The 19,086-nt window shown below is 35.8% G+C and overlaps 1 long non-coding RNA gene across 1 annotated transcript; it reads right to left on the bottom strand.

Moving 5' to 3' along the window:
• Positions 1-236: 236 nt before the first annotated feature.
• Positions 237-18,492, bottom strand: LOC106491943 (uncharacterized). Its single transcript, XR_001293855.2, has 3 exons — positions 18,350-18,492; positions 16,739-16,804; positions 237-401 (listed from the first exon to the last, which is right to left on the bottom strand). It is a non-coding gene; the product is annotated as an uncharacterized lncRNA (long non-coding RNA).
• Positions 18,493-19,086: the final 594 nt, after the last annotated feature.

Below are 19,086 nucleotides of genomic sequence, written 5' to 3'. Positions count from 1 at the left end.
GGAAAGGAATAGCAACTTAGATGTCCATCATTCTCTGACTTTGTAACAATTACTGGGCTACTCTCTTCCGTATACCTATCCTTTCCCTTTCTAGCATTATTAATCTTTCTTTCCATCATTCGTAAGAGCATAATTTCAACAAAGCAGAGGTAGAACGTACCTCTACTAGATGCATTTTGGGATAAAATGCTGAAGAAACTCTCCAAGCACTTACCTCCACAGGAGAAATCTCAGCTCTGCACTCCAGGTGGGTGGAAATGCTTCTGCTCAGAGGTCACAGCCACCGTTGTGCTACCCGTTGTTTGCTGTTGGCTGGTTCCTGTGACGGCTTCCATCCTGCGTGCTCTTTGGTGGGGTCATCTTCAGCTGGTAACGTGCAGAACTGGTGTACTTTCCTGATTCTAAGCCACAAGATTTTTTATGGGACATAATATATTTTGGATATCCTGAGTTTCATTTCACGTTATTCATGGTGACGCTGGTTTAATTACAGTAATCTGCAGGACAGATTTATGAACTCTTGGGTGCCCTACTGGGAACCCAGAATGAACTAATTCTCATCAGCATTCAAGCCAGGAATACCCATTCTCTGCAGAAGCAGAAAGAATGAAACACATCAAGTGCCTTGAAAAGCGATGGTTTTGCCATCATTTAGGATATACAAGACCTGTTTTTTTTGGCAGCTGGCACACAGCCTTCACTTAGTGAGAGTTTAGTGAGTGGTAGCATCACTCAGTGGTATCTGAATTAGTATCTCCAGACAGTACTTGTCAGACTAATGCTGTGTTTCCTCAGTACCCACCCAAGTCAATAGGGCACAGCACTGTCTCAGGCATGTCTGTGTTCTCCATTGAGTTGTAGAGACTCACTCAAACACAACCACATTAAAAAATCCTTCTATTTTAAAGTACTGCTAGTAAGATCTACAAGGAAAACCACAACACCACACATATCATACAGCAGTGTTTGATGAACATACTACAGATGGGCAGTCACATGTCTTTAGATCTGTTCCTGATTTTGCTGCTGACCTGCAGTGTGACACTGAATAAATCATTTTTTATCACTTTCTGCCTCTGCTTTCCATCTAATAGGTAAGGTAAGTGAAACTTACTTTTCCTTTCAATATTTTCAATATTGAAGACACTTGAAGATGGATGGAGGAACAGTAAAATGTATATGTTGAGATCAAAAAACTTAAGAGTGAAGTTGGGCAGGAAACGCAGCAATCTAATGAATGCCTTCCTGAAAAAGATCTTTCATATCATTTTTTCATCCCTCTAAATAACTGTGATAAACCTAATGTAATTCTTCTACAGAACATTACATTTGATGATACCATTTGGTACTGTAATTTTTGTGAAAGATCTGAATAGAATCACGTCAATTTTGGCTTTGACAAAATGAGGTTAATAACTACCAATCAATCAATTCTGTTCTGATTTTCTACTAAAACGTACTATAGACATACATTACAAATAGGCACAAATATTAGTGAGTGAGTATGTTTACTTTGAAAAGATTTTACTGTGAAGCCCCTGTAAGGTCAACGTAAAAGGATGGCTATACCTGCAAACTTACTTCATACTGGGGAAAATGTTTAAGTTATGAACAGTGGTCTGCTATTTTACAGTCAAGTTTATATCCTATGTGCTACCGTGTGGCTAAGCAGTTTTCTCAGTGTTAATTTGTTAGACTTCATTCTTATTCGAATGATAACAGCTGGGAATGCCAGCATATTATAAACTGCCAATCACTTAGGAAGCTGCAGTTATAACCATTAAGTAAGCGTCAGTTATTAAAATTAAGTCTTCAGCATGCTGAGAAGTCTGTGTTTTATTTCGATTACAAGCAAATGTGTTCAAAATGAGGATGGTGTGCTCCTGTGCTGCTTATTCCTCCTGCTAATTGTAAAATGTACTGTTTATTGTAGTTCAAGTTATCCACTTCACCATGACAACCAGAAAATAGTTTGTTGTTATAAAGAAATATATCTGGAAAAAGGACTTTTTTTTTTTTGTAAAATATCTTCTCTGTGTTACTAATGTTTTACATAATTTACATTGAAATAGGTTTTTAGATAAATAACTGTGGTCCTTTTAATGATGAAATCATTTGGAGTTGGCACAGAATGAGAGATACATCTAGATTCCTTTGGGGAGCGAAAAGCCATACTAATTATTCAAACTGTATCTGAGACCTTTATAAAGTTAATGATTAGAGAAATACATAGACTAGAAATAGGAGCTTGAGGTGACTGAAACATGGTAAAGAAGATGTAAAGGAAGACAGCTATGTTTAGATGGACAGGCTATGGAAGCACATAGCTAAATTAGGTGAAGGAAAAGGGGAAGGGTATATGACTCTCCATCATATCCTGGGATTAGATGAGATTCTGGCCAAAATTGAAGTAGGAAATGCTAATAATCTGGCTACAATCAGTCAAGAGGTATTAGCTGAATGAATTGTCAGTCTCGCTTGTTCAACAAAGAGATTAATCTTTGAATAAATCAGGTCTGCAAGCAAATTATTAGAAGGAAGAGCTGAGTTTTGGCTCCTACCCTCTAACATGACAGGAGATCAGATCCTTTTTTCTATACCCCCACATCTTGTGCACATGGAGAAGGCTGGGATCCTATTAAAAGCTTTAGAGAACAATATTGATGGCAGTTTTCCTCCTGCTTCCGTACAGTCTAATATGAAGATGGAAAGGCAATATTCAGTGGTAAAGTTAAGAAACATTTTTAGCACAATCAAACCACAATCCTATTTTCTTAACAATCTTAAAGAAATATCTGAAAAGATGCTAGGATTTTTAATAATTTTACTAGGTAGGTTCCTCCACTTTCTCTGCTTAATTTAGCATATTTACCTCACTCGATTCTCAGATAGAGTTCTTTTTTTACTCTGCTGTAATACTGCAGAAGATAAGGAAAAGTTCCCGTTAGAATAACCCTCTACACAAAGAGTCTTTCTAAAACTGGGAAGAATTAATACCGGAGCTGCAGATCTGTCCTACCTTCCATAACTGAGGAATGGCAGAAAGAGAACTAAAGAGGTCTCTCAGCAGTAACTACATTCTCCATAAAAGTCTGAATGTGAGTTTGAGGAATACTAGCACTAGCTAAACTTAATGATGGGACAAAGCAAAATTCTTGTCCAGATTCAGGAATAGGGAAGACTAAAATTGGCCTTCTTTGCCTTGCATTTGTGCTTTAAAGTGTTGCACAAAATAACTGAAAATAGGCAGTTTTGTCTTGTAAGTTTGAGTTAGCACAACTTGATTTATACACTTCCTTTTCCTTATGTACTTTTTTCCTTTTTTTTCTTTTTTTTTGACAGATGTGCATGCACACACGCACACACACACACACGAATCAGATGCCTAGTATATGCGGTACCAGCTGAATGTCCTGTTGAGCCTCAAGAAAACCTTGTTGATCAATACCAATTCTATGTAACTTGCTGTGCATTCTTTGATCCTTCTCAACTAGTTATTAAAAAAACATGTCCTTGTGTTAGTCATCCACACACAGAATGGTTGGGTTTGAATTCTACAACAGTGATATGGGCACAGATAGTGTGGAAAGGAAAACATAATTCCATCTGGACAAATAACACTGATTGACAGAGTTATTTTTAATACTCTTATCACTTAGGGTTTTACGTGTAAAATGAGATAACAGACTTTTCATGTTTCTTTTAACTGAGAAACATTCTCCAACACAAAAGAGGCTACATTTCAACAAGTAATTCCAGGCTGATGTATCTGTACTTCATTGTGATTATTTACAATAATTTATAGTTTTGTCAGCTATGCATTACAGGCTATATATGAACTGGATTCAGAAGATGGACTATCAGCAAAACTATAAATATTGTATTTATCTTGAGAGTTTTCACTAGATCTGTTTGCTAACACATTCAGACTACAAGCAGAAGACATTAAGGACAAACTAGAAATTCTGTTCAGATTTATACTGATCTAATGCCCAGCGAATGACGGTCTGGCCCTCCAAGTGCTTCACAGTGAGCATGTATTTAACAACAGCCAAATCTCTACGCAACACACCAGCTGCTGCCAGTCAAGGAGCCCTAAAGAGACAGAGTACATCATTCCCATTTTCTTTTAACTTTTTTCCTACTTCCTTTAATAGGCCTTGTTTTGAGTATGAAATCATAATCAGGTGGGCTAAAGAACTTTATTTTCCACCTAACAGTACATTTGTGTCTAAGAAGCAAGCATAGCAGGTTCTGTCATATTCCCTAAGTAAAATACTGGCCATTTATTTGAACAGTAATGCAATTTCAGCTGGTTACCAGCTGATGATTTTAGTCATCTAAAATGTCACTTCAGAGAAATTTACTATTTGTTAGTGGTATTACAGAGTAACTGTGGAGCTCCTTGGGGTTAGGTGCTGTAAAAAAAAAAAAAAAAAACTTGATTTTAATAAGCTCATACTGTACACAGAATAAGAAAGGCACCAGAACTGAACTACAGTGGAACTATTGTACATCAGTTTCCTGATCAGATAGGAACTGAGCTAATTCTTGTCCTTCATTTTTACTCACAGATCATTCCTACTTTCCATTGAATGTACTGCTAAATATGTTTATTTCTACACATTGTAGATCTGTGGAACTGGAAAGAATATTAAAAATGAACATGTAAAGAAGAGTACCAACTGAGGAGGTGGTTAATAATGTTCTAGTACTGAAGAACTAAGTGCAGAATATAATATATCTATCAGATACTCATTGCTTCATCAGATATACTATGAATCATAGATAAAAGAAGCTTTCACATTGCTGCTGTACACTGAATATTTTCTACCACACATTCACAAGCTTTGTCTGACACACTTTTTTAAAAGGTTTCTAATTTATATGAGGAAAAATATATGAAATCACTGCGCATATTACTATTTATTTTTAATTTTCTAGGGGTTATAAAATGCACACTGGGAACCAAAGGAAAATCATTTCCTCTTCAGTGTTGCTGAACAAGATATCAGATTCTTAATGAGGGAAAAACAGAACACCAGTTTGTTATGCATCTTATTCATGAGTACATCCAGAAAGGCTGAATAGATGGCTGACTGTAATACGGAATAGCTAATGAAATGCAGCACAGCAGACATTTTCATTATACATCACTTCTTGTCAGTTAACAAAACTATAGATTAGCAATAGCGCTGCGAAAAGGGGCACACCTGACATTTTGGTGCTCTATTCAGCTCACACAAATGCCCTAATTTTCAATGGCTTATTGCAAGCTTAACAAAACTTCCTGAACATCTTCTATTTTCAATAGGGACACAAAGAGCAAAAGTATAGATTCCTCTCCTTTGCATTCAGTTGGGGGGGAAAAAAAAAGACTGTGAAAGATACATATATCTCATTCAAACAAATGAAATATGATGAATAATAAAGGAAGAAAAAAGTAAAAAACCAACAAACAAAAAAAACCAACACAGTTTAAGTGACATTCATGTTTCAGCTTTTTTGCCTCCAAAGACCAGCAGCCTAATGATTGCCCTAGCGTAGCCCATGAGGACTCTCAGCACAACAGAAGCCCCACTGAAGTAAACTGAATCTTCTACCTATGTGAAAGTAATAAATACATGCTTAAATGTACTGGTGGATCATTGCTCATGTTTCCTAACACAGAGAGTTATTTTTATCTCATAAATTGGTTGTGTTTTACTATAAGCTTATAAAGAATCATAACTATGACAAGACTAACTCCTTTTTTAACCTTGAAAAGAAGGGTCATATTTACTTTTGAGTCTCACAGTGAGCAATTGTTCTGATACAGTGAGGAGGTGAGTACTCCTGAATATGAAAATAAAATACAAATTGTTTGGGCTAAATATGGGAAAGGACTCCTTAGCCATACATCTCTACACCATCCTACCTGGCAGAGATCTTTTTTCCTGCTGCCCTCACATCAAATATGATCATTGTCAAAAGCACAATATGAAGCCCAGGGCTATGCAATCTTTTCTTTGCTGACCTTTGCAAAACTGGTTTATAGTCTCTCATAGGAGACTGAAATTGGTCTACTGGGAGAGAAAGAGAAATATTTGGGGTCAGAAAACACTTTCCCTCCTGAAGAAAGCATTTTGTACAAACTGTATAAGGAATATTTTAAAGGGGGGGAGGGAAGATCTCCTCCACCCCTTATTGCTATAGTCAAAGTTTGAATGTTTCATTATCACATATGTTTCCTAGGGGTCTTTTATTCAAATAGGTTCTCAGTGAAATACTTGTAAATGGAAATCTTATGACAGAAAATTCTTAGAAAATTTCTTACAATTGTACTTCCAGTCAGGACCAAAGATCTCGCTCCCACACTGCACCAAAATATAATGAAAAACTACTGCAGGCCTCTCATGTGCAAAACAGGAATTGTTCATGCACATCCAGTGAATCTCTCTCAAAAATGATTCTATTCAGACCCCCCAAAAACTGATTAGAATCTTAATTCGCTATTAAGCTGTTCAAGAATGATTTAATATATTGTCCCAGATGAATCATGATATGGATACCTTATTCTAATAATTCTTTCATCTGAGAAATACACCTTTCTCCATCATAAGTAATCTGATCTTGCTTTATAAATAAAATAACAAAAGTTAATAAAGGATTATTATGTGTTAAGGAGTCAATCGATTGTTATATATATCTATAGAGTGCAGAAGGGCCATAAGTTGCCAATTTTGTAGATCATAATATCTATAGCACTTTCTATTACTGTTCTTATTTTTGCACATAACACATTACTCATGCCTGCAACATGCTTAAAATATTTATTAATGATTCACATGCAATTTATAAGTAGAAAATAAAAAAAAATCAATAAAAGATTTTCTTATTAGTTTTCCATGTCCCCTTCACAGAAATGAGAAGGATCTAGGAAGCAGGAAAGAAAACAATGGGAAAAAATTGGGGTAAAGCTGATAGACACAGCCAGAAACACTGCCAATAATGAGGGCGATGCACTTGCCTGCTATTTTGGAGTGACTAATTAGAAAGCTGTGTAGAGCAGACTTCCATGGAAGCTACAGAGGAAGAAGCCAAACATCAGATTTATCCAGTTCTAAACTGAAGATGAGCTGAGATTTGCCAAAATGTCAGATCTTTGAGCAGTGGGGTTGATTTCCCATTAACTCTCTTTTACTGCATAATGAGGCTTTGGGATGAGCAAATATGATTTGTCGTGCATCTGTAAAAATATACAAACCTGTAACAGTTTATGGCTTTGTTTTCTGTTCTAGCCTGTCTTTCCTTTCTCCACATGTAATACCTTTGAGAACAAAACCCTGTTAATGTTCTATTGCATTTTTAATGAAGAATAATAAACTGTTAAATTGTATATCAATCACTTTGTTGCATCCTTAATGTAATGAATTAGTAAGCTCTTTGATAGTTGTGCTCTTACTATATAAAAATAGGAAGTTGCCAAAACATGGTCGATAAGTGAAAAAGAAGCAATCTATATACTAGAATATGTCTATTAACACATGATTACTGCCTGCTTACAAGACTAACAGTGGCTAAAGCCTTGTCTCTTTTGAATGCTGAGCACGTTCCCAAAGAACGCATGAATGTTTCAGGGATATCCAAGCATAACACTGTCAAGGACATAGAAGGCTATATCAGAACAGAGATACAGCCAACAGAGACATATTCTGAGATGGCTATTACCATTTTCCCGGATACACCTATGAAGATAGGCCTATATATATACATATTTATTTATTTATTTATTTATGCACATCCTTCTCGATAATAAAACAGAGAACACAAGCCAGCACTTTATATCCAGCCTCCTTCTTTCTAAACTTTTGGAAAGTTAGTATCTTGACTCCATTTCTCTTGTGAATACCACTAACCGGGTCTATTCCTGCTTGCCAAAGTAGAACCTTGAAACAAGCTCATAAGAAATTCATGAAAATAAGTTTTAATCTAAATCTCGACCAGAAGCCTGTGACATACTTTTCAAAGCTCGCTTCTCTGCACTAAGCCACCAACAAATTGAGTTGATTTAAGAGGTGCTGAGTCAGAAAATCAATGAAAAGTAAGGATGCTCTGTATTTCTGAAAAGCAGACCTCAGACATGCCCAGCAAAAGAATGTGGGCTTTCTAGAGGATGGAATCCACTAAACTCTAGCACCCAAAGCTAGATGAACTCATCACTGAGGATTCACTGCACATAATGCTGTGAAATAAGACAGATATTAGAATGTTTGTACAGACAGCTTTGTGCATCTTTATTCAGCTGTTTGAATAAGACTCTCTATTCCTCAAGGCATTTCCTAATACTACTAATGTATATGATTCCACTCATCGAAATTAACAGGCATGTACTTGTTTGCTTCGAAAAGAAGTCTTTTTTGGTATTCTTTAAGGTTTTCTAAGGTGGCCAATAATTTTTTGAGTGCTACTCAGCAGAAGGTTGTTGCTAGTGGAGGAGTCAATAAGAGCTGACTATATTAAAACCTGACTTGCATTTGATGACTTTGAACTGCCAGCAAAGTGCCCTCTGTCCTTTTAAGAAAATAGGGCTATACATTTAAGTATCTAACACATTTAAAACCTCAAGGGCTTCACTGTGGTGGTTAGTCCAGGCTTAGGCAAAAGAGGGCAGTGTGGAGTTTCACAGTGTCAGCCAAGCTGGCAAGAATTGCTGCTTCTCAGAGATAAAGGCTTCCAGCCTTCATGTGCTTAAAATGAGGACTGTTCTTTGGGAAACAGGGTCTACTTTTCCATCAACGCCCTAGATCTATTTGCTAGTACAGAAATGCGTGACCGTCATCCTAAAATACCTCAATTTGACAGTGCACAACACGGAAATCTTTATAATCAGGAGCGGTCAAGTGCTGTGGAAGTTATGCATCCTTGCCAAAAAGAGGAGACTTCTTGCAAATTCTGCTTCAGCTGAGCATCTGAACAGCTGCTAGCCATGATCTGCATCTGCTTAGCTTTCAGAGAAAGGAGATTTGCTGGGTGCCTGAGGTTGGATCTAAATACCAACTGGCCCGTCTGATTTATTGAGATTTGAATCTTTTCAAGGAATCTCTTTCTTTCATTCTTTATTTGCACAGCTCATATATATATACAATGTAAGTATAATCTAAAACTAATAGTAATTAATATATATTTTTATGCATCAGAGACTCTAGCCAGATCATATCATTAGGTATAAGCTGGTGAAATGCAATGCAGGAACAGACCCAAAATTTTGGTCAATTTTTGTCTTGCAAAGTTTTCATAAGGCAATAAACCTGTGTAGTTAGAAAAACAGTATGGTTAACATAAATATAGAATCATTGCAGGCATGTTTTGTGTGCAACAGCTTCTCCATAGTGCTATGAGAAGCTAAGCCATAGTCTGCTTCTATGTACTTCTGTTTCTGTCACAGGTTAGTAAAGACACAGCTCAGGAGACAGATTAACAGAAAGCAGAATGTTTTGCTCAAAAATGAAGCAAGTGATAAGACATGCAAAAAAGCCAGTAAGCAAACAGCAGCATAATGTGATGTGTAGGAAGAGGCTCAACCCTTGAACAGCTGTGATTCAGAGCCTTGACCTGGAATCATATTGCAGCCCAAATAACATAAACATTTGGCTACTCCATTGCATACTGTTACCTTCATGGCTCAGATATTTTCAGTATTTCATACTTCCATCAGCTGCTTAACATTAACTGAAATATGTTTGTGCTTTGAAAGAGGACAGAACTCTTTCCTCTGTCTCTCCTTCTTCATTCTTGATTATAGCTAAAATCAATTGCTGCCCCAAAGGCAGGAAGAGCTGTGATCTACAATTCACCTTCTGCTGCTGTCACGGGAGTGGGTCAACACCTTGCAATCTGTTGGGAGGAAGGGGCACGTGCACGTCTTCTGGGCCAGAGGTATAGCTGGGATTTGGCAGTCTTCGGTCCTTCACATGGAAGTAGCAGGCTGCTCTGGGGCCGTGTTGCCAGGATGTTATTTTTGCTGTAGTTTATTTAGCTATGCTACTTCAAGTTGTTCAGCACTGGTTATTGGCATACACTCACTCACCCCTCAGCCACAATATATGGTAAGGCATACAGCTGCCGTGGGAACACTGTTCTTTGACTTTGCATTGCAACAAATGGGTAGCCAACACAGAGGAACAAGATGTCCTATGCATCTTCAGCCACCCATATAGGCATAAAGGCTGGTTCACCACTGAGTCCCCTGAAAACATATTATGCCCGTTACTGGACATGACTAGATTACAGGTCAAACATGCATTATTTGAGATTATCTTATTTTTTATATGTATGCAGTTGCGAGGCCTCTTGAACACTAAATAAATCTTAATCTTGTGCCTGAGTGAAGAGAAAGTGCAAAAAGAGATTATATATTATATTTTCTAGTTTTCCAGTCTGCTTACCAGATTCTTCTTTTTTAATACGTGCAAGTAGCAAGAGTCTATTGGGTCAACTAGCTTATAATTAATTATTGATTAGATATTACAACCATATGCTGAGATTCATTTGGAAACCAAAGTGCTTCCTTGGTACTTATGTTAGCGTTTATGAAATATGCATTATTAATCTGAATTACGTTGTGTTCAAATGTAAGCCCTTAGAGCAAAGATAATGATCACAGCATTAGTATTTGTAAAACAGAATTGATTTTCCAACTTCACCAAATTAGCTGAAATATTGGATAGGCTGCAGGTATTGAAGAATGAGTACCACTAGAGGAAGTAGGCAGTATTTATTCCAGTAGATATTGTAGGCACAAACAAGAACTAAAGGTCTTAAAGTTTTGGGTTTTTTTTTAAGAAACCTTGTTCATATATCATAGATAGCATATAATTTGTATTCCAATAGGAGTCCTTGCAATGTATTTTTGAAAAATGCAATTAACTTTGTTTTCCATATGCAGCTATTCCACAGAAAGCTTAAGCAAAAACTTAAATAAAGTAAATGTTTGGACATTTCACTATACTTTGAAATAAATTATGGTTATTTCCTTTCTTTTCCTAGTGATTAAGGACAGCTATGTAGGAAAGAAACAGGAATATTTAATTAAATGAGAAGTATGACACGTATTATGTATGGTGTTTGTCTGGTATTTCTTAAATTTGGTATTTTAAAGACTTCTTCATGAAATTCACAAGTTACCAAGAATCCTGTCTGAATAAACTTTCATATACACAGCCCAAACTATACAATATTATGCTGCTTGAATATAGATTATTTCAAGGAATAGGTTAAGTGTCACTACTCAGCAGAAAAATGGAGCTGGACATAATTTTGATTAAAACAAATTTGAGCATCATTGTGTAAAAGATCTGATGAGGTGTCTTGGCTTTTTGTGTGCATCACATCAAACCAGGATTAACTTTAACATTATAACTGTTCCATTAAAAAGCGAGAACCCCTAAACTGACCTAGTATTGCAAAGGATCAATATTAGGTGTCTGTATTACAGGGATAATTTCATTCAGTTGATAGCACATCTGTCTAACACCAGTTTTGCTGTTTCTCTATAGCCACAATTCTCTGTTATTTTCATGGAGCACTTTCTTATTTATATTCATATTATTTTCAGACAGCAAGAAGAAATCAAAAAGAAATATGAACACGTGGTTGTAAACTTCACAAAAATTTGTAGGGCACTGGGTAGCAGATGCAGAATTTGAAAATATCTTTCTGTCTTTTTTTTGTTAAGGTGACCAGACTTCAAAATGGTAACATCCTTATGAATTATATTTTAAAAGCAGGGGAAGAAAGAGCAGACTCAGTATTTTGTAATTATGCACCATGCAGTGTTTGTAACAGTAGGTCCTACAGGATTGTGCAATGTTTGGAAGGGAGGGAGGGTTCAAGAATAGGTTTGTGCCCCATGATTTAAAATTCTAGCACAGCTAAAATCAGTGACAGTGTTATTTCATTCTTTGTTTTGTTGTCACAGGGGTTTTTTTGGCCATAGACAAGAGGCTGGTATTTCATCTATGATATGGCTGCTAAACCTGAAATATAAAGGGAATATTGTGACACAGAAGAAGACCATTAGGATGGATATTTAGAGTCAAGTATGCTTCATTATACCTACTAACCCAGTTACCACTTTGCATGAATAAAAAATTGAAGTAAAACAACCAAAAGAGAAAAATGTCACTTTTGGGCATACTTGTTTTTAGAATGTAAGTAAGGACAAGAGCGTAATACTGTTTAGATGTTTGTTTGCAATAAGGGAAAAATGAATATTAAACTGAGTGCAGCAGGTTTAAGGCATGTTTGTGTGTACACACACACAAATTACAAATAAAGAGCAAACCAGGGACTAGGAAAGCATCCTTTTGTGTTACAAATAACACTGGTTTTATAGTTATTGCTCATATTATGTCTGTATTGCACTTTTTTGCTGTTAGGCTCTTCCTTTCCTGTAATATCTTTTAAGCTCAGGTATCTTTACTTCCAATTTCTGCTCAAAAAGTTGTTAAGAATTAATTTATAATCATGCCAGATGGAACAAATGAAGAGAAATTAAAGCTTGATGGAATGTACACTCAAAAAAATAAATTAAATGTGTTTTATCTTTAAAGCACAACTCTGCAAGAATACATTTACCTTCATCTGTACTCATAAGCATCAACAGATATTAAATTAGGTGCAGAACAGCTTACCTATTGTTCTGCAAATACAATAAAATCCGATTGTGAATGAACAAGGAACTGAATAAAGCATCTGGAATACAAAAAAGACATTTTATCTACTAGGCTGCACACTGCTGGTTCACATCCTTGAAATTAAGCTAAATTATTTTACAGGTGAAAACACCTTTCACATAACCACACTTATTTCACCACATATTATGGAAACTTCATTACTGATTAAAGCTAATATAGTGCTGAACAATAAATTATTAAGCTTAATCTCCCTTATTATTGCGCAAGTGACAACCACATTTTATTTAAATAAAGAAGTTACTAATATTTCCACTTTAATATATGTGTATGGATTTCATTCTCGTATTTTTCAGGTCCTTGCAGTTTAACATGTTTCAGCAAAGATAAAATTTTTCACACATTCTTTTTCATGCATTCTGTGCATCTGGAATACATGTATTTGGAAGAGTACATGGCACCAGGAAAAGCAAAAGGAATATCTATTGTGAAAAAACAGAGTTTGCAAGCTTTCTCACTTCTACCCCCATAACAAAAGGCATAATAACACTCTGAACAAACTTCGTTTAGGTGCATGTGTGGCCTGGAAATATTTATAGGCTGTATCTACAGTTTACTGTAAGAGGTTCTTAAATGTACATACTATGGCCATACCATTATAGATTCAATATAAATAGGCACACACAAATATTCTTTCTGTTTTCTGTCCTTTCTATCAATAACTTAATCCAGAAGTCTCAAGTTTAGCAATATGCTGATCATAGGGTAGCATCAAAAGGAAAAAGGCAAAAATGTTGAGTGACAAAGAGCCAAACAAGAAATAGAAAAGAAAGAAGAACCTGTTATGATATTACTGTTCAGCCAATTTTGAGTTATCCTGAGGTACCCAAAGAGCATATGAATTGAGAGTAAATACGCTGAAAGCTGTGCCTTAGCTGGTGTAAAGATTTGGAATGTTATCGAGGTTAATAGAACATATGGGAATTTATTCCCTGGTCTTTGATAAAGGTTGGATGAAAGTCAGAATTTCCATTCTGTAGGAAACCTAAAAATCTATTTTTCATTCTGATTTAGAAAGAAAATCAATAGTTTGTATTTCCTATGAAATGAAAATCCTTCCAAAAATCCAGCTGCTGGGGGGGAAAAAAAAAAGAAAAAGAAAAGAGAGAGAGAGAGAGAAGAGGGGGTGTTGCTGGGTGGGATGGCTATAGGCATTTCATGCTGGAAGGTGGCTGTACCCAGCTAGTTTTGGGCATGGCAACTTCCCTCATGCTTACACAGACCACAGGAGATGTGTGCACTCTCTTTTTTAGTAGAAACAATAATGAGAGCTGGGTATAGCCCTGTTTCAGGCCTCCTCTGAGGCGTTTTGCTCTATCCTCTTCATGCAGACTGACTTGAATCTCCTCGGTCCGCATACCAACTAACCACCACCTCTGCTCGCTCCCCTCTCCCTCCCCTTCTGGCCTTTACTTTCCACTCTCTCCTTCACACACGTTCCTCCTTGCAGCTGTTGTGCTTGAAGGTACAGTTTAGCCCATAGAGAATAATTGAATTTAGTATTGTTAAATGATTAAAATATGTTAGGTTTTTTTTTTCAGTGCTTTGTTTTAAAAAGGTAGGGAGAATAAATATTGATTTCTAATTGAATTAGCCTATAAGATTTACAATTTCCTTTGTTCAGTTGTTAACTAGGGTCCTACCTATAAATAAGTATTATATTTATACCTAATATATTACCTAATTGAATGTTATATTTAGAGATAATGGGTGACTTCATTGTGATATTTTTTCATTACTGTCACCCATCATGATTATTTAAATCTAATTTGAAAATAAATAAATCAGTCCAGTCTTTCAGTCTTTACTCAGGCATTAGATTACTGCTAGCCCGTGCAGGCTTCACAACCTTCATATGGCAAAACTAGAGAAAAGCAGGATCTTAGGATCCAACCATTACCTCCTTGAATAAAGCCTTCCAGCTTCTCCTATTTGAATCTGAATTTCATTTTAACACCAGCCAGACTGTTTATAATCTCAGTGTGACCCATCTATTGCAGGCCACACTTTTACAATACCTGTGTCCCATAATAAGTGAATTCATGGTAGGTATTTATTAATAGGCATACACTTAGGACAGGGACAAATTCTGACAGAAATAACATGAGACAGTAGAGGGAACTGTGACTTGAAACACAAACAAGTAACTTGAAAATTGATTTTAACAAGGTGGCCCAGAATTCATTCCCCATATAGAGAAAAGAATTTCATTCCTCTAAGCTAAGCTTAGCTTTGGAGCTTAAATGTGTTTTACTTAGTGTATGAAAATAAAAATAAAAAATTTATTGTTCAAGAATAAGTACTCTTTAAAACAACACACAAACTTAAAAAAAAAGAAAAAGATCAATTTATTTAAAGAAGCAGCTCACTAATGAAAATGCCCAACTAATAAAAATAATATTGTTCTAGCTGTGCTTAAATGTGGTTTTCTTGCATTACAAAATAAACAGAAAATGTATTCAGATATATGAATGTACAATTGCATAGTACCTTCTCAGCAAGATCTGGACAGTTTGGGGGCATTCAGGATACACATTTCAGAAGCATATACCATCAATAAAAAGTAAAATGAATATAGACATAATTCTAGATATAATTTCATTTGTTGCAATTATTTAAAGCATATATCTGAAAGTCAAGCAAGTGATGCTTAGGTAAGTGATCTAAAAATCTGCACTGAATTCTAATTGGAGATGATTTTAATTTGTGGCAAAGAAGATTTAAATTAAATGTTAATACAAATATTCTAATAATATTGAAGTACTAAGACAACAGAAGAGTAAGGTTGTAGATTATCTGTCATCAGAGCTCCTTAAGAACCATTAGAGAAACATCTTTCAGGGAACAGATTAGATAATTTCTTGAGGTCCCCTCCAGTCCCATTTATTTATGTTAGTACTTACATATGTATGTATATATATTGTAATGTTTCTCACTAAAAAAGTGCATGATAAGCATGAATGATTAACCTTTGGCTTTCTTTATCAGTACATTTAACTTAAAAGTCTTCTAGCAGGCTTTACCACAGCTCTTCTGATACAAATTTAACTAAAACCCTCAAGAGGTCCTCAAAAAATACCTTTAGTAGGTAAATAGGATTGGAAATGTTTCATGTTCAGCTGTCTTGTTAAGCTGGTATGAACTACTTTATTCTTGCCTCTTCCAGGAGCTAATTTTCACATATAATACCAAGAAAAGAAATCTGATATACAGTAACATTTATCTGAAGGTAAACATCAAAGCAGAAAGCTTGACAAATATGGACAAGCAGAGTCATTCTGAAAAGATGTAGAACAGTGTCGCTACTTGTTACAAAACTTGGTCTCCCGAGAGATTCAAAGGCTCCTACTACCTGAGATAACAGCATTAGCAGAGGTGCTAGTGAGGGACCAGAGCAGCTTGTGGATCACCTGGCATGAGACCTGCTGCGGCTACTAGCCAGGTAAAAAATGATGACTGAGAATACATGAGAAAAATACACGAGAATATTTCTTTTGTGTATGGAATTTTGAAGATAAGCTACTATTAGTTTTACAAAACCAAACTAACCACTTTGAAACAGTATTTCAAATTCTAGAGTAATAACAAAATGAGCTTATTAAAGGGCACGCTCAGTTCATACATCATGGTTTATCAGAGCCCATTTGATAATAGCTAAATAAAGAATTCAAATTAGGAAAGGTCCAGAAAGTCTCTGTCAAAAAATCATTCTATTTTGGAAACTTTATGAGGAGAAATGCTGGAAAAAAAAAATCTATTGAGTGAGTTGCCCAGCATCCATGTACAATTCATGGTTCACTGACTGACTTATCACTGTGGGAAAGAAATCCATTTGTAGGCTGTAAATTACTAAGCTGAAATTTCCATGCTAATAGCTTTTAATGCACTTTGTTTGAGGAATACTGACAAAAAATTCCAAGGTGATGCATTTTCTTCTACTGAAAAATATGTGTTACAATTTAGAAATATTGACGACAAGTGAAAATCAATTCCTTCTGTCATACCTTTGTGCAGAAACCATTCAGAAGGTGATACGGTGAAGTTCCAATCATTCTTACATTTTCTCCTACCTAAGAAAAAAAACCAAGTAGATAAAACAAAACAGTCTCAGAATAAAAAAAGAACAAAATTTAAAGATACATGCTTCTAATGTCATTATATACATCTCCAGCAAGTAATTTGCCATATTTCAGTTTCTTCTCATTTGGGGCAGGATTCAGCTTCCACTGAAGTGCGGATACAGGCTGTTATTGACTTCGGTAGGGGTCGGAAGAGATTTCCCAATCACAGCTGTCAGAGTCTTCCTCGCTTCATAGTATTTGATATCAGCAGGTATTAAACAGATACTGCATTTTGCAGGCACATTTTACTGAACACAAGGAGTAATAGATTGCAAAGTGCTCTCATGGAATAGTGTAAACACTGTTTAGACACCTTCATATGTTGTGATAAATACACATTTTATGACAGAGTATTTGCAGAACTTTGTAAGAGTATTGGAAAATGTTTGATGACTTTTTATCCCAAAGAACACACAAAAATACATACATAAGTGTATTGTGTTAAAATACATAAAAAGGGCTTGATACCAGTGAATGATGGAATAAAATAAATTCTAGATTCTAATCTGATATTATCTGTTTTAAGATATAACTTATGTAATGAAAATAGATTTTTTCATTGCCTATTTGTTAATTGGGTTAAATTCAACAAATAGTTTTATTTTCCTTGAATATATTTTAGTTTGTTTGATTGCTTTCAGAAAATGTGAAATGTTTCTTTTCTGTTTTCAAAATAGAGTGCTTCAACTTTCTAGTTCTAAAGTTGCAAAAATCCCCAAATAATAGTGTAAAGGAGGTTTAAGCACACACATGCATCATCCGCCTTTGATCATTTTCCAGGTTTACACAAGAAACCATCAAAAATAAAATAAACTCAAACAACCTCCCTTCCTTGTTTTTATGTATCTATTTTTCATTCAGCAATCTAAAGCTGTCTTTCACATCTTCTTTAAGGTTCTACTCATGCAAGCATAAAAAATATAGTACTTAATTCACACATTCTTAAATATAAATACCACACTATACGATGACAGCATCTGCACTTGGTGTCCTTCTTGATGATACAGATCAACCATGCGTAAAAGGAGGTCACTTGGCCCTTCCTAGTTTGGGGTGTGCATCCCAGTCTTTCCCTCAAAGAGTAGGGAAAAGGGTCAGGGACCCTACTCAGACTCCCCAGATTTGACTCATTCCTGGTTCTCCCGCTTAGTCGCAGCCAATGAGTCTCTGCAGACAGACCAAGCTGTCTTCACTCAGCCACATCCCTCTCTTTTCAGAGGTATATTTTTTTATTTTATAGTTTACTTCCCCCAAGAGTATAGATTTTTGTTTCTATATTTCTTCACCTTCATGCAGCGGCAACAACAGATGGACACCCACACTGACCCACAGATTCCAGGTACATTTAAACAAGGTATTGTTTACAAAAGAAAGAAGAAAAACATAAAGATCTGCATTTACTCTTATCCACCTGTACGTGCAACTATATCAGCTGCTATATAAGGTCTCATGGCTTAATATACTAAGGTCAAAGAACAGTAGCTATAGTCTTACCTTCTACAAGCCTTGATCCAGTTCATAACTCTTTCTTGGGGCTCTCTTGGTTGCTCTTCCATTTTTTTTGTGTGTTTTCGATATCTGTAAGCAGCTGTTTCATGCAATAAAATCTATCTCTTCCTTTTTGGTGGAGTGGTGTCTCTCACACCTTTCAAATGGCTGCACATCTCTAGAGTACAATGGATGATAGTGCATTTAATAAAAAAAAAAGGGGGAGGGAAGAAAAAGAAAAAGAAGAAAGAAATCTCTTAAAATAAATCCACTGCTTCTCTCACGAGTATCTCCTTTCCTCAGGTTTTATCATTCCGTAAGTCTGCAAACTTCTGAGATTGCAAAACATATTTAAAAATTTTTAAATATCTTACTCATATAAAAATATTTTGTATTATTTGACAATCACATAAAGGATAAGATCACTAAAATTGTGTTTCTTGCAGTTAGATTAAGAAATACGACAATAAATGTAAGGAAATTATTCTCTGAAATCCTCTTTTCGAAGGAGTATGTGTATGTTAGGAGATATTTAAATATTTGACTCAGTCATGCAGAGCAGGTGCTTACAGCATCGTCCAACCAGTCTTTCACTCCTGAGGGTCCCTCAAATTCTGGGGTTACAATGGCATAGAACGGATCCCATGGTAAGGACTTTCCTGAAGTTGTATGTGTCTTGGGGTGGGGGAGAAAGAACAGTTTTTCACTCTCTAGAACAACATACTATTAACCATGCTCACCAT

The sequence above is a fragment of the Apteryx mantelli genome, chromosome 5 (genome assembly GCF_036417845.1).
Source record: "Apteryx mantelli isolate bAptMan1 chromosome 5, bAptMan1.hap1, whole genome shotgun sequence".
NCBI lineage: Eukaryota > Metazoa > Chordata > Aves > Apterygiformes > Apterygidae > Apteryx > Apteryx mantelli.
Note: the sequence above shows the minus strand (reverse complement) of the source record. Positions and strands in the feature narration are given on the sequence as shown.